This window comes from Gadus chalcogrammus, chromosome 18, assembly GCF_026213295.1.
Source record: "Gadus chalcogrammus isolate NIFS_2021 chromosome 18, NIFS_Gcha_1.0, whole genome shotgun sequence".
Classification (NCBI taxonomy): domain Eukaryota; kingdom Metazoa; phylum Chordata; class Actinopteri; order Gadiformes; family Gadidae; genus Gadus; species Gadus chalcogrammus.
In genome coordinates, this window is record NC_079429.1 from 13,129,362 (window position 1) to 13,152,676 (window position 23,315).

The window sequence follows — 23,315 nt, forward strand, 5'->3', positions numbered from 1 at the left end:
CAGAGGCCTGACAGAGCTTTAAGTACCACCCAACCACCAACCCCCCCCCTCCTCTCCCCCTACTGCTTGTCACTACGTACCCCAATTACATTATTCTCACCAACCCTCTTGTCTGACGCCACTATTTAAAGACTGGAGGCAGTTCCGTCTTTTCTATGTGCGTCGTTTCTTCCACAATGACTTTATGAAACAGCGATCTGTCCCAGGCAGCCCCTCGGTTAGGAGTGACAGTTTACGTTACCGTAGCGACGTAACACTGCACTCGTCGATCGCTTGATAGTGCGCAAAAAGAACATATGTTCATAGGGGCTTAAGATGCATTTTTTGTAGAAACGTGTTATTCAGCAGCAGGTAGGGCTAAGGCAATTTGCTACTGGATGCCTATAGGTAGAACCCAGAAATCCTCAGCTGGGACTCAAATCACTAGACATCCCTGAAAGTCCAGACCGCCATGTCGTTGCATAATGAATCTTCCAGAGCCACTGGACTCTGGTGTGGACAGATTCTCCGGGTGTCCAGAGAATTGTTAATGACCTGAATCTGGGTGTGATGGTCAGGTCCAACTGTCTGAGTCAACCATGGGAGGATTCGGTTGTAGCTCTTATGTAACATCCTTGTTAGCGTTCCAGTATATGCTAATTGCTCTCTGTGTCGATTTCTGTAACTGCTGAAATGGCATTGGGGCTACGACACTAGCAACCATGGGATTTTAATACGCACTATATCTAGCCTTTTCTGTTACTGTAAATTATATCCAAATGAAATGCTGACCATCACAACACCAAATAGTTCGCATTGAAATAATGAGCTGCTAATTGGATTATTTGCTTCTGATTCATTCCTTCGTATTCTTTTAATTATTATTTTTACGTTGACAAATAGAGAACATGTATGAAGGCACCAGACACTTTAGTATTAAAGTAAATCTGAGTTACTTTCACAAATATGTCATGATGTGTCACAGCTAAATTCAGCATTCGCTCTGTTGCTTTGGATGCCGTGACTTGCCGTGATATGGTGTTTTTCTTTTCTGAATTAAAGTAAAACAAACCCATAAAGTAGTTGAAGAATATGAAAAGTATTTTAACTTGCATCTACCACGTTCACAAGCAGTCTCCTATGAGCTAAGAATAAACAGAAATGCTGATTATTTTTTTCTTGAGACCAGACCCGGTGAGCCTGGTTTTATTTTGCTGCGTCTTGCTGAAGTTGATGTTGAATCCCAGACTTACATTTAGGAGATGTGAAAACTTCTGTAAGAAAATGTATTGAATTCTCTCTCAATAGGGTCTCTAGGTATTTCTCAGCCCAGTATAGTCTTAAGAATGTTCAAATCTCTATTAAGAATTCTTCAAATTGAATGTCCGCTCTCAGCTGGGCAGAAGATGCAATCTACTGTAAACATTATAATCCCCTAGTTATCGGAGGCCATCAAAGGCAAATTATGCTTAAATATCCACAAAAATACCCCAATTGCATCTGATCAATTTGACCCTGTGTATGGCAGCACTGCTGTAGGGTAGTTTGGCAAAGAGAGAAACACACAGCTGTGTGAAGGAGCATTCCCTCTTTTACTCCACAATCAAACTCAATTCTCTGTGAAGACACAAATGTACCATCCAATTATAGGCCCTGTACCTCATCAAACGCTCAGAAAGTATGCAAATTAAATCTGGCTTTTTGAATATATTCCAAGCTCATTCCTAATTTCTTCTTCCTTTGCTCGTAGTTTGCAATTCTCTTTTTTTTTTTCATTTTATTAGCATACGCTAATCATAGCAGCGGGCAAGTTCTGTAGCCAATCTTAGGTTCCACATCTCTTGTTGTTCACACACGGCCATCGCTGCATTGCTGCCATCCATGTGCGGGCTTTCATTACCTAATGGCCTGTGCTGTGAAGCCCAGCGGGGGGTGCTGGAGCCGGCTGACGAGGCAGGTGGAGGTGCACTGACAGCCCTGGCACTGGATCATTCAAAGGCTCACCTCCTCGACCCTGTGGTCCCCAGACACCGGCGGCTGAAAAATAAGCCCTCTGCCTGTCTGTCCACAGATTCACCGTGGGGGAGAGGAGAGGAGGAGGAGGAAGAGAAGGGGGTGAAAGCCAATCCGCTCCAGGTTCCGTGTCCTCAGTACCAACGCAGAGGGCCCCCCCCCCCCCACCCCCACCCCCCCTCTCCTGGATGGACCTCCAACAACCCCAGACCCAATGAACCTCATCAGCTCGCTAGGTCTGGACCCCCAGGGGGAGCGTTCTCCTCTGTAGATTGGTTTCATACGTCCCAAGAATTCACCAGTCATTACTTGGAGGTTTGATCGGTGTGTTAGGGTTGCTAGACAACAACCCTTGTTGTTGTTACATCTTCAATTGGAAACAAAGAAGCTTGGCCCCTGATCAAGAGAAGTAACGTAACGATTTTGAATGTTATCAAACTACAAAGGAGCAACGGTGCCTTACTTACTGACAGTGAATGCAGGTGTTGGTCAGTAATGGCGTGTTTCCACCGGAGGGTGCGGGTCGGTTCAGTTCGCAAAGGTGCGGCACGGATCGCGTTTCCACCGCCAAAACAGGGCGTGACCCGGACTGAGCCGTATTGAGCCGTAGGCCTACTCGTCTCGCAGTGCTCCTCCGTTGGGCTACTGAGACGCATGAAAGGGTGCCGGGCGGCAAGAGCTTCACACGCTGTTCGTTGATTGGTCGACAGAGTCGCACTTCCGAGCGACAGGGGGATAATAACAAACATCTCATTATCCGCAAGGTACTTCTGGACAATGGCAAAAGCTTCGTTTATTGAAGAAAATTCCGCGCAAAAGTTTGCCGTCCTTCTTGGACGTCCTACATGTTGATCTTTATTCATTGTGCCCGTTCTTCTTTTTCCTTGCATTTATTAGCAGGCTACACTGTGTCAGGCTGCTATGAGGTCACGATGCTAACGTAGCTGCCGTGGCTATCGACATCCAGCTTAACCCCCCCCCCCTACCATAAGGGTACGGTCGGGGGTAGAAACGCGAGCCGTAACTGAGCTGCGCCGACCCGCACCTTCACTACTCCACCAAGCGGCAACGAACCGACCCGCACACTCCGTAGAAATGCGCCACAAGGAGCAGTTAGGCACCATCTTGCAGCCAGTAGGGATGCCTACAGGTAGTCTGTGGACATGGGGATTAAACTCAGTCTCTTTTGCCTGGGAAGCCAATACTGTAACCACTAGACACGTCTAGTCTAGTCTATAGTCGGTTGAGTTTTGCTTCACATCACGGCACAAATTATTCTCTTTGTTTTATCTTTCAAAACTGTCATTGTTTTCACCACACATAGCCTACTGGTGTTTCTTGCTTGTAACTTTCTGGCCGCCCGGCCCTTTTCAACAGCCCTTCTCACTACAAAATACTGTGCTGAACTGTCCCTTCAGGCATTCGTCAAACTCCTCTCTCTCTCTCCACCTCACTCCCTCCTCTCTCTAGGACTCTCTATCGAGTATTTTCAGAGCTGACAAATTCTGAACTCTCTCTCTCTCTCTCTCGACCGATCAGCAAAGCGAGGAGACAATAGACATATTAGAAAAGTCCATGATGACTTGGATCATAAAATGTCTGGGCTGCTCTTGAGACAAAGCACTCCCATCTAATGACCCTGATTACCCATTTGCAATTTTACTGATATTCTAAATGATTAATTGATTCCTTCACTCATTAGAGCCCTCGTTAGTCGCTACCCTAAGCCGAACAGTCTGGCACCTTCAAACCTAAAGCCTACTACTACTGTTGCCCTTTCAAGACGCTTCCAATGTCACCATCGGACTCGTCTCCTCACGGTGTAAGTCGTCGCAGGGACACGGCGGAACGCCATCCCCTCACTCCCGCGCCCCGCCCCTGATCGGATGTCGTCCTGCGGAGCGGCGTGTGTTCGGGGACGATGCGGGCGGCGGCTGTTTCCCAGCAAGACCTTCGCCACCGTCCAATTCACTGCGGCTAGCAGCCTAGCACGTACGCTTCCGCATCCCGCACCTCGTTGAATCCCTTCCCAGACGGACCCACGCTGCGGCCGAGTCCGCGGGGAAGGCCTCACATAACGATTGGTAGATGCTAGGGGGGCCCGGACACATGGCCAATCAGCATCAAAGTCTTCCAATCCCAAATGTGTCATCAATTAAAAAAGTTTCAGACCAAACACTTTGAAATGCAGATCAATGTGTTCAGTCATCCAAATCCCCAAAACATCACGATGAAGGTATAATAAAAATAATAGTTATGATAATAATATAGAAATATTGCAATTAAATATTGCAACATTTTTGTCAATGACTTCATTCATCCAAATCCCAATTGTTGGACATCAAAAAAGCGAAAAACTCGTAAAAAGACAGCAGAATTCGAAACAATAGTTTCTCTCTCCAGCCTCAGAGAAAAAAAGAGAAACAGAACAATCCATTGAGCCCATGTAGCCAGGCCAGACACTCTTAGACACTCTTAACTCTTGGCTTAGCCCAGCCCAGTCTGAGAGCCGTCCAGAACCAGGCCTCGCAGCAGGTGGTCCTCTCTGCCCGATATAGCTCCCTCAGAGCGGGGCTGCTGGAGCGCCGGCAAAGCCTGGCAGAGTGGTGGGAACACTGCGGAGGGAGACAGAGAGAAAATGACACTTTCCTTCTATTTTCTGATGTTCCAAATGTCATTCTGTTGTGTTTACATGTGTGGGTTACAGCACATAACACAGTCTCATTCTACGGCCGGCGATGCAACATTCACCAAGGTTTCTCTCTGGTGTTTGTGTTTGTGTGTCCGTGTTTGTTTGTGATTGAAAATCGGACCACTTTATAGGCTTTCAGGTGTGCTTGTGTGTGCAATTGTGTGCATGAGTTGTTTTTGTGTGGGCCCCTATTTGTGTGTCGGTGTTCGTGTGTTTGTGTGGGTGTGTCTGTGTGCGTGCCTGTGTGTGTATGTACATATATTCAGATCTAATTGTGTGTGTGTGTGTGTGTGTGTGTGTGTGTGTGTGTGTGTGTGTGTGTGTGTGTGTGTGTGTGTGTGTGTGTGTGTGTGTGTGTGTGTGTGTGTGTGTGTGTGTTCATTTGTGTGCATGAGTTGTGTATGTGTGGGTGTACGTGGGCCTCCTTTTGTGTGTGGGTGCATATGTATACACCAATGTGTGTGTGTGGGTGTGCGTGCATGTTTGCATGCGTCTGTGTGTGTGCGTGTCTGTGCGTGCATGCGTGCATGCCTGCGTGCATGTGTGGGTGTGTGTGTGTGCGTGCACGCGTGTGTGTACATTGGTTCGGATCTATTTGTAGCACGTCTAGCTCTCTGGGAACCTATCCACCATCTGTCGTTCCCTACATCGCGTCGCCAAGAGAAGCCCTGGTTTTACCCTGAAATTCACCAGCTTCTGACCTTCTTTTAATAAAAGCCTCTTTCTTCACTTTGCTCTTTTTCTCCCCGACATTGTCTTGTAACACACGCTCCTCATTATAACTCCCACTTAGTTCATGTTTGCCTATTCTGAGGCTCTCCAACACACGCTTGTTATTTAATCAGAGATTGCAGCAAACACAAACACGCAGTGATGGTGAGCAGAGGCACTGGTCTTTGTGTTTTCATTAAATAAATAAAATGACAGTGATCGTCACTTGTTACCAGGACATATGCCGCATAATAATGCCGGGATGTGTAAATATACCATGATTTCACTGGTGTGTTTTGAAAAAGGGCTCCTGGCTTTGTAAGAATGAATTAACCATTGGGGCATATGGCGGGTTTGGTCGGGGCATATGGTGAGGTGCCACTTGTCCCTTTAGCTCCGAGGCTTTTTGGAGGCAGCTAACAGGGACCATTCATAAGCTAACGAGCTAACCGGCTACTTCCACCACACAGGGGACCATGGAGAGGAGATGAGCCCCAGCCAGCTCCTGTGTTCATGTGGTCATACAGGGACCGGTAACAGAGTCATCAACACACCTCAGCGGAGTGCTGGCCACCAAGGTTGGCAAAAACCTTTGGGAACAATCCAGGAGAGGAAGTCATCGTCTTCTCATGTTAGATTTTTCAGTTTTCTCCCATTTTAATACATTGGTTGATCTCACGGTCACATCAATGCGTTTTGACACATATCTCATTTTAATACCAATACATTTTCAAATGTAGGTGGAGAGGGTGTAAGATGGCGCGTGGCTGCCCGATCTGCCACGCCCACTCACTGTGAGCAGCAGACACAAATATACATGCTGCTTCTCCTCCATGTACCAACAGAACACCAGGGTTATATTAGCGAAAAATGATCATGTTATATGATCACGTCTATGCATATGTAAATTAACTCATATGGGTCACAAGAACTGTGGAATTGGTTGTTCTGTTGATGGCTGTAACGTTCTACTGTCAAGGTAGGCGGTAGTAGCTGGTTCTGAAACTGTGAGTCGCAATACAGAACTGGGTCGAAGCAGGGGGCCGAGTAGTTAAAATGTTACTTAATTTTATGTATATATATATAAACATGCATTCCTGTTTCATTTGATCATGATAATATACATAATATACACATGAAAGAATAAAAAAAAAATTAACCCAGTAGCTAGAATATATCACTTATGTTACTGCACAAAACACCATGGCATAAAAAAATCCACCAAACAAAAACCCTAATGTAAACCACGATCGAGGAAAGGCCCGTAAACCTCCCTGTAGTTTGAGGGGCCCTCCCAACATCGCACTGTAGTCCCTGACAGAAAACAAGACGGATTAGCTCTCCCTCTCTCTGATAACCTCTGATAGTCTCTGGGTCTCGGCCGTCCGTCAGACCGTGACGTCGCTGCCTGGCACCGGCAGGCCAGCGGTAGGCCCCATAGTCACACCGTTGCGTCATTCCCATTCTGACCCAAGGGCTTTACACTAATTCGGTCCATCCCGTCCCGCACTGGAGTCCTCAATGACCGCGCAGTCCAAACATTTCTCCCATTGTTTCCCCGGAGAGAGTGGCCGGATTTGAAACGGACAGCGTGGGATGCGAGAACACTCAGCAGTTTTTCATTTTTTTCACCCTGGACGATTATTGACACGGGTCACGTTGACGCACGTCAAACCGACACTCTGGTTTATTTATTTGTTTATCACAAAATTGATTTGTGATAAAAGTAAATAACTCTTTGTTGTGTGCGAGTTTACTTTAATGGAAGATTCTGGGTGACCACAGTCCGATGGAGGTGAACTTATTTACTGGGTTCAACAATTCGATCAGTCTCTCTCTCTCTGTCTCTCCGAGGGAGATTTAATTTGGTGGCGGCGGGCCTTGAGCAAACAGTGCTGGTTGTCTTGTGGGCGTTGTGGACGGGACCGAAGTGAGAAACAGCACGGCGCTTTGTGTGGAACCGTGTGGCAAAGTCCCTTCGCTATACAGCAGAGAGTACAAAGCAAGCTCCACGCTGCATTGACTTGGCAAACCTAGCGGGATCGTTATCACGTCGTAATCGCCGTCTGCATATTCTGTGCTGTGTCCTGTTTTTAATTAGGCGGGGAAATTATCAAGTGACAAACATCAGAACAAGGCTTCCTCATCCCGGTCACGCAAGTCTCTGGGCACTGGGCTGATGAAGTGTTTGCAAAGCTTGCAGTAATTATTTCTTGAGGCAATTGAAAGATGGGTTTCATGATCCTATGCTTTGTAGCCCGACTGTGATGCCGGCTTCAATGGGTTGACTTTGGGCCATAAATCGTACCCCCTAGGAGAGATTCAAGGGAAAAATACATATATTAACATAAATACCTGTACAAAAATCGAATATATTGTGGCATGTACACTTTTTGAATGATTAAAGTGATAGTAGGCCTATATTCTCGCTGGCCTCACCAAACTGCCTTAATTCTGCCTAAAAAAAACACGGTCAAACGACTCAGCACGAAAGACTTCTGGTAACAAGACGTCTAACCATAAAACCTCCAACTAATCGCGAGCCTCAAACCTAATGGAGTTTCCATCCTCGTGATGCCACAGCTTCACCAATCCTGGTTACCTCTACCTCAACGGCACGAGAGTGAGAGAGCGGCTGGAACGAGACGGCCCTCATTAGCAAAACGATCCGTACGGTTGAGCCCGGGTGTCAACGCGTGCCATGGAATCAGAACCTGGACAGGCTGCCACTGCCAAGTGTCCGTCAGGACCAGCGCAGGCATCTCTGTTACACTCACAGGTGGATTCCCTCTGTTAGCCCGCAATGGACATGTCAAGAGGACAAGGACACCAGGACACCCTCTGAGATTCTCCTTCTCTCTCTCTTTGTCTCTTTGTCTCTCTCTCTCTCTCTCTCTCTCTCTCTCTCTCTCTCTCTCTCTCTCTCTCTCTCTCTCTCTCTCTCTCTCTCTCTCTCTCTCTCTCTCTCTCTCTCTCTCCGGTTGTAATTGAATTGCTTGATTTACAAATTAACACAGAACTAGTTGGAGCGTGTCATTTCATCACTGGGAGTGGGTCCCGTGGAAACCCATATTTGGGAGAAAACATTGGTTGGGTTTCATAACCAAAACATGTTATGAACCAGGCTTTGGAGAGAGTGACTAGAGTCAATGGGGTAAACTGTTTGGTTCACTTTTATTGGCATGCCAGCTTACACACGGCCGCGTGCGAGATCAAGTCCTTGTTAGTTATTTAACATGAGGTAATCGTAGCTTTTGGTATTCTTTCAAACCACTGCATTCATCGTGTCCACAGAACACCATGAGATACACTTTGTGAACCTTATCTCAACCTGCTCCGGTTTTAAGTATGCTAACCCTCTTAACTCGTTGCCAATTCAGTTGGAGTCTCTTGAGTCTCTGGTTCCATTGACTTATGAATCCTCCTCTGCAGTTACAGACTGGCCTGCTTCCCCGGCCTGGAGTTGGCAGGCAGCTACCAAAGCAAGTAGCAGATACGCGCATCTCAGCTATTACATTATTTTTGGTAATGAGAGCGATTCGGCCTTTGGCACACTGCCGCTTAGCGATTGAGAATTGCTATATTTCATATCACACTCAATTATTTTATATTAATATATTATCATTCCATATTATATAATGCGCTCAGTGTTTAGAAGAAGGGTAACCCAACTCTAGCTCCAATAATTATTTATTTAGTTTTTTTTTACCTAAATGTTATTTTAGGTTCTATTTGCGTGGTGAGTGGTATGAAAAAGGAAAGATTCCTTGGAGGGGAAAGTCAGCCCGCCGCCTACGTAGACTACCATCCCCTCATACACTGTACAGTTTGAGTTTCCTCGGCTGCGTGGCACACCAGTCTAGCGTATACCTGGCTAGCAGACACTGTGTCCCCATAACGTCTATCAACCCCCTGGCTTCATTGAGATGCATGCATGCTGCGGCTCTCTCTCTGCGTTATCGCTGTTATCAAGTGGTGCGACTCCAGAACTATTGATAGCACCGCACACACACGCACATCATGCACACACACACACACACACACACGCATACGCATGTATGTGCGCACGTACTTGTGTACGTGCGCACCCACACACAATGCTAACCCACACACAACTCCACAACAACTCATAGCGCCTCACACACACACACACACGCACAGACATCTCCAGAACCACTTATAGAGCGACACATTCACACACTCACACTCACACAACTCAAGAACTATTCACATGTCTACGCACAGACACACACACACACGCAACCCTTTTAACGCTCACACAAGACAATATCTGCAGAGGACAGAAAGGACAACACAGGAACATCCCAAGTGGCGTCATCTCGTGATCTCATTTCGTTGGGGCTCACTTTATTTTGGGTGGGTTGAGCACACACACACACACACACACACACACACACACACACACACACACACACACACACACACACACACACACACACACACACACACACACACACACACACACACACACACACACACACATTACATTGTTCCAGTGGTTCCAGCAGACGTCCCGTGCAGTCACCACCAAGCCCTTGCCATTTCTCGGGACAGGACTGCCTTTGATGCACCATGCCGCGCCCTTTTATTTTTAGGACAAGGGACGACATTGGGGTAAGGTCATATAGATGAAGGATGGACTCTTAATTTGGGATATGGGTGTCACCCACTGCTCATGCATTTCAATTGTTATATGATAGAGGAGTGTGTCTGTGTGTGTGTATCTGTGTTTTTTTGTGTCTTTTTATGTGTGTGTGTGTGTGTGTATGTATGTGTGTGTGTGTGTGTTTGTGTAGTTGTGCGTGTGTGTGTGCGTGTGTGTATTTGTGTTTGTTTGTGTGTGTGTGTGTATGTGTGTGTGTGTTTTATGTTATACACAGTACACCCAGTATCCGACAGAGTTTATTTTATGCGTTCAATTTGCTACATGCATTGAATTGAATGACTTGTCCAATGTGAACATGAATAAAAGTAATTGTATGGGTGTGAGTTTGTCGGACGTATGTGTGTGTGTGTGTGTGTGGTTGTGTGTGTGTGTTTGCGTTTCTTTGTTTGTTTCTGCAGTTGTTGGGCTCTAAAGATGCTATCCCAAATCAGACAACCCATCATGTGGTTCATCACAAACAGTCATTTGTTTCATGACGGTATCACAAAGTTTGGTAAGCGAGAAGTTTCTGGAAAACCACGTGCGGCCGTCGAAAAGGGAGACGGGGCGGCGGCGGCGGCGAGAAAACCGAGCCTCTAATCTGTCGCCGGCGTCGGTAAACGATCCCCTAATTACTTTAATTGGCCCGGAGGAGAGGAGAGAAAGAGAGTGGAAGGCAACACTACCCCCCCCCCCCCCCCCATGGTGTGTGTCTCCCCACAGGGTGACCAGCGGGTGCTCTATCTGTCCGTCTGCCATCCACGCCCCCCGCCGCGGCTTGAAGCACCCTCATGTCAGCCCCCGAGGCGCTTGGTCCACCTGGATTACGTTTCAGCCGGGGTGGGGCTGTCATCACGTCCTCGTCGTCGCGCCCCGCCCCGGCCAGGACCCCCCCCCCCCCCCCGCAGCAAACCCCAGCCAGGACCGCCGCCCCCCAGGGAGGGTGCTTCTGTGGGGGCAGTCGGGGATTAAGAGAGCTTTGTTTCCATAAACAACTGGGAGGGAGGGAGGAAGGGAGGGAGGGAGGGAGCAAGGGAGTGGGTGAGTGAAAGAGGGGTTGAGTAAGGAAGGGAGTAGATTAATAAGGGAGTGAGTGAGTTAGGGAATGAGTGAATGAGAGAGTGAGTGAGTGATAACGGAGTTAGTTATGAACCAGGGAGTTTGTTAGTTGTCCAATTCAAGATTTTGTCTGATCCAAATTCTTGTGCTTTATTAAGTGCCTTATTCAGCATCCATCGTTGCAATACACCATGTAGTGGTCAGCATGAAACACTGTTGTACTACTCAAAGCAGGCTGAAATATCTAGTTAGATTGAAAGGGATTCAAGGGTATAAAAAACATTATGAGCTTTCTTAACTGACATTTGCAGGTGGTGTGAATGTCATTGAGAGTGTCATTATAAGTGGGGTTGAATAACGTTCAACAGGTTTATCTATTTAGCTCAAATGGTTTTATGGCGAAGGTATACTTCAAAATGACAAACTGATATTTTGCACTCATTTCCCTTATAGAACACCAAAACTTTATGCAAACTAATAGAAACAAAAAGTACAAGAAAATAAATTATATCAATAACAACAATCATGAACAGGCCAGCCGCCATTCCCAGAACTATTTCCATTTTCAGCGGAGTTGAGTAAATGCACAATGTTTGGTTTGCTACTGACAACCTGTCAGCTGCAAACCAAACATCAAAAACACGTGTCTCCAAAATGGAACCACAATAAAGAAAAGTACACCTGCTTCCTCGAATCTTTCCCCCGCATCTCCAAACCTACTACAAATTCTGCTGAGAGCAGCAGGTCTTGACAGGAAGTCTGCCTCTGTTGTTGTTATGGATTTTCGAGCTTGTTGAAAGTAATTGAAAGAGGAGGAGGAGCAGGAGACATGCTGGAGGAGGAGGAGGAGGAGGAGGTGCAGGAGGAGGTGCAGGGAGAGGGCACGGGGGAGTTGACGTGAGCAGTGCTGTCACCTTGGCTCAGTGTCTCTGAGGATGGACCGGTCCTGCTGAGCTGGCCCCACAATGAGTCTCTCTATAAGGCTGGACTGGGCCAATGGGTTGGGAACCCCCCCCCCCCCCACCACCCCCCGTCTCTCCCCCTCCGCCTCATATGGGCCCTTTAAGCTGTCACTCGGCACCTCCTGTCCATCATGTGGCAGGATGTCCACCCCTCTCCATCCAATTACTCCTGGACTTGATGTCTTTTGAGATCATGCAAAGTGTTTGATTACTTAGAAAAGTGCCATATGAATTGAATGTATTTTTATTATTAGTAGTATTATTATTAATTAACACTATTCTTTTGGTGAATGAGGTGTCAGGTGACCTGTTAAGAGGGTTTATTATCAGGATAATTTTAGCATGTTCCAACAGGTTATTCGCATCGTTGAGGAAGCTTTTAAAAGAATGTGTGAATTTGGGTTAAAAAAGCAGACTGATCTCACAGCAGCATCATCGCACTAGTCATCTTCTGTATTTACCATATTGACTGTAAGTCTAATGCCAACATACATCCCCTCTTTATCTCTGTCTCTATCTCCTGCTCCTTCTGTGTGTCTATCTCTATATCTCTTTCCAGCTCCAGTCCCCCCACTTGCTCTCTGGCTATCTGTCTGCCTCGCTCTCCATGTATTTTCCATCCTTCTTTTTCTCGCTTTCCTGCTTTTTCCCTCTCTCTATCTGTGTCTCTCTGCCTCCTTTCCAACACTCTCTCTCTCCCCCTCTCTTGTTGTCTCTCTCCCTCATTTCTCTCTCTCTCTCCTCCTCTCTCTAACGGTCGCTCTGTCCCTTTCGCTTTCTCTCTCTCCCTCTCTCTATCTGTCTCTCTCTCTCTCTCTCTATCTCTCTGTCCCACCTCTCTCTCTCTCTCTCTCTCTCCCTCCCTCTCTCTCCCCCCTCTCTCTCTCCCTCCCTCTCTCTCCCCCCTTCTCTCTCTCTCTCTCTCTCTCTCTCTCTCTCTCTCTCTCTCTCTCTCTCTCTCTCTCTCTCTCTCTCTCTCTTTCGCTCTATCTGTCTCTCTCTCTCTTCTCTTTGTCTTTCTTTTATACACGCGCACAAACACAGACAAACACACACACACACACACACACACACACACACACACACACACACACACACACACACACACACACACACACACACACACACACACACACACACACACACACACACACAAACACACACACAGACTCAAACACAGATCAGATGTTCTGTCTCATGGTGTCTGGGTCCCCTGTGTTCTCTGAGGTCCTCTCTCTCAAGGGAACGTCCTGTGGTGTTCAAATGATTAGTAGATCTGGGACCTTCGGTCTGATGATGTCACACTCACGTGTGACACGCACACACACACCCACACTCACACTCACTCACACACAAACACACGTACACAAGTACACACATGCACATGCAGACAAACACACACAAAAACAGACGCACACGCACACACTCACACACACACAAACATACACACATAGGATGTCACATGAGCACACACAGACACATATATGAAGCGCACATGATCGCACACACACACAGACACACTCACATACCATACAAACACACATCGTAGATATGACACATGAACACACACACACACACACACACACACACACACACACACACACACACACACACACACACACACACACACACACACACACACACACACACACACACACACACACACACACATATGAACACACTCACATACACACAAAAAACCTAACACCCTCACACAATCATGCATCCACACTCACCCACACCCCCACACCCACACACCCACCCACCAGCACGCACGCACGCACACACACACACACACACACACACACACACACACACACACACACACACACACACACACACACACACACACACACACACACACACACACACACACACACACACACACACACAGAATACCAGCAGTCTGGCAGGGGGCAATTATGGCTTCAGCGTTGGTAATCCTGGCTACACTAGAACAGACCGTCCCCAGAGGTTGAGAGGCAGTGAGGACACAGGTGCCTGTGCACCCTTCTCGTGGTTCTTTTGAACCAGGTAACCTTTAAGAGGTTGCATAATTACCTACACTTCGTGGCCTCTCAGATGTATACTATGCAAATGCTAGGCAGGAAAGAGAGTGGAGATGTGCGGTAATATCTTCCTCGCTGGCCCCTGTATGTTCCCTGCTGTCTGACTTTGAGGGATTTAACTTATCCCCGATAAAGTCAGAGCCTCTGCAGAGAGAAACAATTGAGTATTTATAACAGTATTCCCAGCTGTGGGGATTTGTCAAGAGCAAAAAAGGTTAGCTCTTCTTCACCAAAAAGCTAATATTAGCGCTAGCGAACAACGTGTTAGCGTTTTGCTATTTTGAGAGGCTGAGCCACGTGTGCGATACTACTCTCGCCGCCAAGCTGAACGGCGAGGGAATCAACCGCTATCACTTATCACCATGTGGCCTCCTTTGAGCATGTATGAATGTCGCGAGTGTCCCCTTGTGATGGCAGGGGTGCGGGTGTGACTGGGTCCGTATCCCGGAGGGGGGATAGGGGGAAAACAGTGGTGCTTTTTAAAATGAATAAGAAAAACTACCTCAGCACTTCTGCTGAGTACCCTTCCGAAGAGATTCGGATCAACCTGCGAGTTACAGTCTGTTAAGGTTTGTGCTGATCACCGAAACATCCCATAATGTGATTTCTGAAAGACGTGTGTGAGTAGGTGCCAGGGTCATCTACTTCCCCTTTAAGTTAGGCGGTGAATAATCAAGAAGCCCTAAGAAACGTGATTAGACACAGGAGCGGTGGATAAAGAAGCAGTTAGTCGTGGTGTGTGCAGAGCAGACAGTACATCGTGTTTTGGCTCACACCGCTAATGCTACTCTGCGTCCTCACACTCTGTTTCCATAAACTCCCTCTCCTCACCAGTAAGGACCGGACAGTGATATTCTTAGTATATAGGTCAGCCCGGGCACCCTGTGGCCACGCATAGGCCGTGGTTTCCATTGCTGTTTGAAAGCCACTTACTGTGCACTAGCAATGAACCAAACTCTGCCATTTGAGTTGTCTCTGCCAGAAAGACGTCACCATCACCATCACAGGAGGCCAGGAAGTCTGTTGAGTGTCAGTGAACTGGTTCACCAGCAGGAAACAGTGTTGCCAGACAGGAACTGATGCATTATGCAATGCGTTTTGTACTTTATTATTGTCTGATAATATAATTGAGTCTAATGGAGTAGTACGATAATGATGAGGTAATGTTGATGTTAGCGTGGAGAAAAGTCCCTCATGGCCATGCTTTGTTTGGCCCCCTTGTGTAATGTAATCTGATTAGTCAATATGGGATCAGCAACTGTCACCAAGGCAAAAAAAAAGAAAAGAAAGATTGTTGCCGTGATCAGATTAAGTCATGACAGTAATTCAGTGCGGTAATTAATTTGTCTTCCTTCCGACTCACACTGGGCTGCTGGCTCTCTCCCACTCTCTCTCTCGCTCTCTCTCTCTCCCCCACTCTCTCTCTCTCTCTCTCTCCCTCTCTCTCGCTCTCTCTCTCTCCCCCTCTCTCTCTCTCTCCTCTCTCTCTCTCTCTCTCTCCTCTCTCTCTCTCTCTCTCTCTCTCTCTCTCTCTCTCTCTCTCTCTCTCTCTCTCTCTCTCATCTCTCTCTCTCTCTCTCTCTCTCCTCTCTCTCTCTCTCTCTCTCTCTCTCTCTCTCTCTCTCTCTCTCTCTCTCCCTCTCTCTCCCCGGTCCCTGACGCTGCCCCATGCCACCACTGCATTAGCTCTTCCATACAGCGCCCCTCATGAATTTCAATTGGAGTAAAAAATGCATTTCAGGGAGTTTGCAGGTTTTGCATTTTTTGACTTCTCTGCATAGTACAGTACTTACACTTATAGGCCTATCTCTCGCCCTCTGTCTAACTATCCCTATCTCTCTTTCTATATTTTCTCTCTGCCCCTCTCTCTCTGTGTTAATGCCATTACGGGTCTGGTCTCTTATCACAGGATAGGAGTGCTAAACCAAAGATTTAGATATTATATCTCCATCCCTACTCCCTAATCCCCTGTTTCTGTGTTCCCTGCAAGTATATTTCTATAAAAGCGTCAAAGTGACTCAGCGGGTAACAGACTCACACGTACTTATGTGATTTTTTCACTTTGTGCGAACCTGCCTACCTACTACAGCCTTGCAGTGTAGTACAAACTCGAGCAGCTCATCCTCCATTGTCCAACGAGTGGGCAACGCGAGCCACAGTGTGTTTTTTCAAAGAACCATGACTCATCCATCATGTGTTTTAACACCAACGGTGTCAAAAACACACGGGCCATCATCGGCGCGGGCTAGCAAGGGAACACGCTCCGAGATGGGGCATACCGACCTCCCCACACGACTTCACGGAAACCATACCGTGATATGACATCTTAAGTTCGAAAGGGTCAACGTTGTTCTGCTTTCGCTTGTCATTCATAAATGTCTGTAGCTCCATCAATGAATCGTTTGTAGCACTTAAAAAAAACGAAACCCTTTTTTCTGATTCGTTGACTTTAGATTTACATCTGGCTCTAATCTTGCTGTTAATTCCTCCGACAGCATTTAATCACAAACACACCTGCTAAAAATAGACGTTTACATCGTTTGCTTGTCTCGCTTGATACAGGGCCTGTGTTAAGGCCCCAAAGAAAATCACGCCTCTAAACCTGTGATTATTAATTTTCACTTCCCGGAGCTCATTGACACTCTGCTTGCTTCGCTACGTCGGTGGAAACATGGCTGATTGGACGAGCCAGAGCAGAGGACCTACGCACGACCCACCTTTGTGCGACTCTGTGCGTGTGTGCGTGCCTGTATGTGTGTGTGTGTGTTTGTTTGTGTGTGTATGTTTGTATTTGTGTGTGCATCTGTGTCTGTCAGGTAAATAGAGAGATGTAGAAAGAGTAGTGAGTGTGTGAGTGTGTCTGTGCCCGAGTGTGTGCGTGTTTCTGTGTTTGTGTGTCTAAGTGTGTTTGTGTGTCCTTCTGTGTGGTAAATAGGTAAATAGAGATATGTATAAAGAGTGAGTTTGTATGTGTGGGGCTGTGTGTGTGTGTGTGTGTCCGTGTGTGCGTGTGTGTGGATGTGATTGTGTATTGGGTAAATAGAGAGACGTACAGCCTGATGTAGAGCATGCATCTGTTTGTTTGTGTTAATGCGTGTATGCCTGTGTCTTACCCATGTGTGTGGCATATGTTTTCCCATGTGTCAGGACACAGCACGTTCACAAGAGAGAAATGCATTTAGCATGTGTCCCCAGCTCCAAGTCCCTTTCCCTAAAGCCACATTTACATTCATGCAAATAACATTGACTATGTTAATATCATCCAAAGCAACGCCAGTGTGTTCTTGATCAGTGCAGGTGTGTTCCGTCCTCTCGCCCAGGTAGGTCAGGGACGCTCGGGAATCGAACAAAGCTAATGTCGACTTGGGAGTCTAGCCTACCCTAACGAGACGATCCGTTCTCTGGACGGGTACGATGCATTATTTCAGGTGAGCGCGATGGAGCATCATGGAGCCGACCAGGGTGACCTCGGGCAGAGGGAGACTCCCGCTCCAGTTTCAGCGGTGACTAACCGGCCCGGGTCACTCGAGACAGGGTACCCTCTGCCACCTCCGGCCGGGCTGATCCGTCCGTCACTTTCACTTGAAAGCCCCGTCACAGGGCCTCTCCTCCTTGAAGATACCTGACCACATGATATTATTATCATTACTAGTACCAAAGACCTGTGAAGTGGTGAAATAGCTGAAAGTGTTTTTGACCGTTTTGACACCATTTTGTACAAATAATGATTAGTAAAAAACGACTTCCTCTCTTCTGTCCTGTGTATCATAAGCGGAATCTCAACGCCTGTATTGCATCACATTAAGCTGTTCCCCGCCTGTATGGCATCGCATTAAGCTGTTCCCCGCCAGTATGGCATCGCATTAAGCTGTTCTCCAGCATTGTTTGTTCCTTACGGTCCTCAAAGAGGAACCGTCGTGTTGTGACGGCCAGAGCCTGCCGTAGCGTCGCACGACCAGCGGCTTCGTCTCTGGCAGCGCTCGCCCTTTTCCGTTTCTCGCCTGATGAAAGCGCCATGGGGCCAAGGGCTCCTCCTCACTTTCATCAAGAAGCGGCGACCAGGACGCTCTCTGGCCTCCCGCTTGCGCTCTCTCTCCTCCTCCACCTCCTCCACCTCCTCCACCACCTCCACCTCCTCCTCCTACCCCTCCCCACGTACAACCCTCGCAGTGAGGAAGATGTAAACCAAGCCCGCACAACACCAGCAAATCCCTCCTTCATTATTCATCCCTCCCGCTTAATGACTTTTCCATCCAACCTCCATCCCTGTATCTACCGCAATTAAGCCATTGGGGGGATGGGATAAAGTGTAGCGTAGTTATCTCTGCGTGCTCCCTCCCGTGTGTGTATGTGTGTGCATGTGTGTGTTGAGTGGGCCGCATGCTTCTGTACGCAGCACGTGCAAGGCTGCCGCTGATGTGCGGCAGAAGCGACACAATGAGGGATGAAAGGTAAGTAAGGGTGTAAGGAGAGGCGAGGAGGGGCGGCCGCCACCACAACCACCGGGGCCACATCTCCCAGCGCCTGTCGGGTGTTCTCAAAACATCATCGGCGGCGGGAGCGGGGTAAACACGGTGCAGCGCAGCCACGTCGGGGGCTTCATTCTGCTCTTGACCTTTTGGCTAGCAGGACTCTTCGGAAATAAACCAGGCAGAGGCTGGTGGCTGATTAACGATGGAAATTAATTTGATAATGAATCGGCAGATCTTGGAGGCCCTTCACACCACACCTGATGTCTAGGCTTTCACTGTCGCCGGGCGGAGCTCCGTGGATCGCGTTTCAATCTCACAGATAATATGCTTGTTTACATACCTTGGGCATGACAAGGGGCCTGCTAAATATTTGATGATGGCTTCTTCTTCGAGTTACCCCGGGCCGCAGGTCTCCCTGTGACCCTGGACCTGGGGGTTGGGTACAGCGCTGTTCAGTGTTAAAATATGTATGTTTATTCTATTGTACTTTTTTATTTTAAGCACAGAAAATACAGAGTATGTCCCACAAACATTTCATATTTCATACATTTCACAAATAAAAACCTTTGAATCTTTGAATCTTGAAAGAGTTCTTCTTCTTCCCTGGGATACGTAGCGGCTAGCCTGTTAGCAGATTAGCACAATGATCATTCAAAATCATTACTGTTCATGTGGTATGGCTGCAGCATGTTGTCTGTTAAACACAGAAGGTCGCGTACAGGCACGCACACACACACACACACATAGTTTCAACATACACATCATATTAAACCAACAAAAAACAAATGGAAATGTCAGGAGGAGAAGAGAGCGGGAGAGAGAGAGAGAGAGAGAGAGAGAGAGAGAGAGAGAGAGAGAGAGAGAGAGGGAAAGCTGAACATAAGAAAATTGTCTCCTGCAGTAAGACATTGTAATTAAAATCTTAGTCACGGGAGAGCAGTGCGAGCTTTATCTGAATTTTAATTTCATATTGTGTCACTCCATGCTTAATACCACACGAAGGAAGGGGGTCCTCTCTCTGTTGACCCCATCTTATTAGCTAGCTAGAGGGACAATACCGGATAACACTATTATCATCTTTACAAAAGACAACAGCCGTCACACGTTGTACATTTAGGTAGCCATTGGTCCAGTTCTGGTTATCAGTTAAGTGTTATGGCTACAGTGTAGGACATAATTGAGGTTACGTTGCTGCACTCAGAGAGCACATAATAGTCCGGCAACAACTCATGATCACTCGACAACTTCAGGCCATAATGTCGTATATATGTTGTGGTTGAGTAAAGAAGATATTAAACTGGGTAGGGTCAGGTAGTTTAATGGCGATGTTTTTTTGACTCCCAGCCATAACCCCCCCCCCCCCCCCCTCTGTAATGATCTACTGATACATCAGAATACAACCTAAGAGGTTTTGAATACAAACATCTGCTCAATGTCTACATAGTAAATAGTGAACTAGCATGGACAGGCTTCTTCACCTCCAGTCGGGCCAAATAAGAAACAGCAACATGTCTTATCTCGTGTGTTCAGATTGCAGTGAAAGGGAAAACAAACCATTGGGATCTTTATTTAATGGCGGTTCAGGTTTATGCTGGTCGGTGACGTTCGCCCAATCGGCACACGAGCCGACCAGCGCCAGGTAAGACGAGATGATGGATCTCCTTATTTACTAGCATCTAATTACCTCATCACAAATAAAGAAAGAAAGAAAGAAGGAAATCTCAACGCTGCCTCCGTCTCCGCCTCCATCCCCCTGTTCCATGTCCCCTGGGTTTCTTCCCCCTTGCTTTAACCCCGGGGTCTCTGAGAGTTCCCTGAATAATGGACACAGAGGGCTTTCCAGTGGAGGGCTTAAAGTATGGACATGATGGATCGCTTCTCATGTTCTTTCTCGGTGCCGAGCAGCGTATATATCATTGTCATTGGGACACTCATGTCAGGTGAACACTGCTTTATCTATATTTACACCACACGTGCCTCAGCCATGGATCCCTATATGCCGTAATCCAGTTCATGCCATGAAGGCGACGTCACTTTGGGGGGAAAATGGGTCATCGGGGCCTGCTGCTCAGGCAACAGCAGCAGGGGACTGTTATATTTTGTGGTCACATTCGTCATAGGAGCAAAGTCACACGCATGTGTGTAAAGCAGATGCGGCTTTGACCCAAACAGACCCGGTAACTTTTAAAGCTAGCGTAGGCAACTTAGGAAAAACTGTCAGTGAGATGGATTTTGATCCACCTGGAGAAATTCCCTCCCCCCCGAACCACATGCTAGCTTGCTATCTTAGGTCTGCCTAGCCTTGTGGCTAGGCAGACCTCAGATAGCAAGCTAGCATGTGTTTAGCTAGGCATGCACTATGAGTGCACGGGCACAGTGGGTGCGGTCAGCTGGGTAGGTAGGTGGGCTGATCCTTATGGGCTTTTAACAGGCCTGTGACAGTAACATAACCAGATTTTTGTCTACGTTTTTCAACATTTGATTGACTAATGTTAGAATTTTAACAGATTTCAACAAATAATACAAGAATACTTTTCAAATAAATTGCCTACCCAACCTTTAGTTGCAAAGCTGAGAGCTGTCTGCTTGTAAAAGTTGAACTTTTGGACCAGTACTAATAACGGCCTAGACAGAAACTATATAGTTTCTGTGTAGGCCATACTACTATAATAATGTGCAATAGAACAGGTAATCTCAAGTACAAATGTATTCAAAAGTCTGATCATTGAGACTATGTAGTAGATTGCAGATAAATAGCATTTAACAGATTAATATAGGTAGCAGCATAGGCAGACTAATAGGCTGCAAAAATGTATTGTGCAGACTATTTGTTTGATATATCAAAAAGGAACATCAATCCCTGGTCAGAAAATTCATTATAATGTAAAAATGTTCTTGAATGACTGTTTTCATGCATACATTGGATAAGAAAATAGGTATAATAAAAGAACCTGGAACCATTGTTTAGAACTAAACTGTATTAGGTATATTAGTAGTTTTAATTGTGCAAAATGCATGTTGAATGCACTGAGTATCCATCAAATGTCATATTGAAGACCATTATTACTGAGATAATGAAGTCTCTGGAGAGAAATAGAAATTTAGGTCAGGGATGATATTTTTTAAAAATACTATAGGTCTGCTGCAACACATTGTTTTAGACCATTCAATGTTATGATGCTGAATTATAGGCTCCTTCAATTAACTATGCCTCACTGTGAGATCTGATTCATATAATTTTAAGCAAGATATCTTTTCTGCAATTCACGGCAGTATGCCGTGTGCCGTGATGACATGTACAGTACAGGTAGCCTTGCTTTTTTTCTGCTGGTAATTTGGTATACTCTGACCTCTGGTGGCCATATTGAGCTAAAGCAGCTTTACGTTATTGTATGGGAAACAAGGACAGTTATATTAGCCGTATAAATACAGGTGTGTGGTTTGAAAGGAAGAAAGTGCATCAACTGCATCACTCCGATCTTGCGTGCTATTTTATTTACGCTCTACTATATAGTCTAACAGGGTCGTGTTCTCTCGAAAGGACACGTGGAGAAGTTTTGCCGTGCATGGTGTTGCTAAGCAATAAGGAGGCTGTTGCCCAAGAGAACAGCAGTAGTTCCGGTATGGACGCACCGTGGGGCTGGTGAGCGCGCTCCGGTCAAGGATGCGCTATAGGCATGAGCGCCCGAAGCTCGAGAGCAAGCAACTGGATGGGAAGCAGCCTACAGCTGATGCGATAGACACATAGCCCACCTAAGTGTATTATTAGAAGAAAACAATAAATATAACATTAATAGTAAAAGCAATGTCAGAAAATGTAAGGTGACAATAGAGGGAATGTTACTTGTTTAAATGGAGAATATCCGTCGTAGCACATAACCAAAGACGGACATTCTTATTTTCCGATGAAACCCTGACCCCAAATGAACATTTAATTTCCAATTGCACAATACATTACCATTTGAATAAGGAGGCCAAAAAACTTCCATAAGTACCCTAGTATAATCTGTTACCTTTTAACGTTCCCAAAATATACGAATTTAGTGTGGATAATCCCCTTGCTTACTGCGGTCATGCCAGCCGACTCATCGAGATCGGCGGTCAAGCCAGCCGACCCAGTTTTTTGCCGTAGGCCCGACCTGTATATACTAGCCATTAAGGTAATAGCGTCTCAGAACTAGTTTAAAGTAAAAGCATTCGTCGGGTACATACAAAAAAACAGTCAATAAAAGCAAATACTATCAAAGGAAGTGTACGGCCGTTGTGGTATTTACTTTCAAAATAAAAGCCCACCAAACATTCCAATCTGAGACATATTACAAATGATTTTGGATTCAATTTAAAAGAAAATGCCCTGTTATTCCATGCTCATTTCACTTCAGGGTTATAGTTCAAGACCCCCTGGGGTCACACAAGAAGTTTCAGAACATTCTGATGTGGAGTTTCAAAATAAAAGCCCACCAAAATATCCAATATGAGACATATTACATATGATTTTGGATTCGATTTAAAAGAAAATGCCCTGTCCAAAATCATATGTAATATGTCTCATATTGGAAACCTTGGTTTGCTTTTATTTTGAAACTCCACATCAGAATGTTCTGAAACCTTTTGCGTGACCCCATGGTCCTGAACTATAACCCTGAAGTGAAATGTGCCTGGAATAACAGGGCATTTTCTTTTAAATGGAAT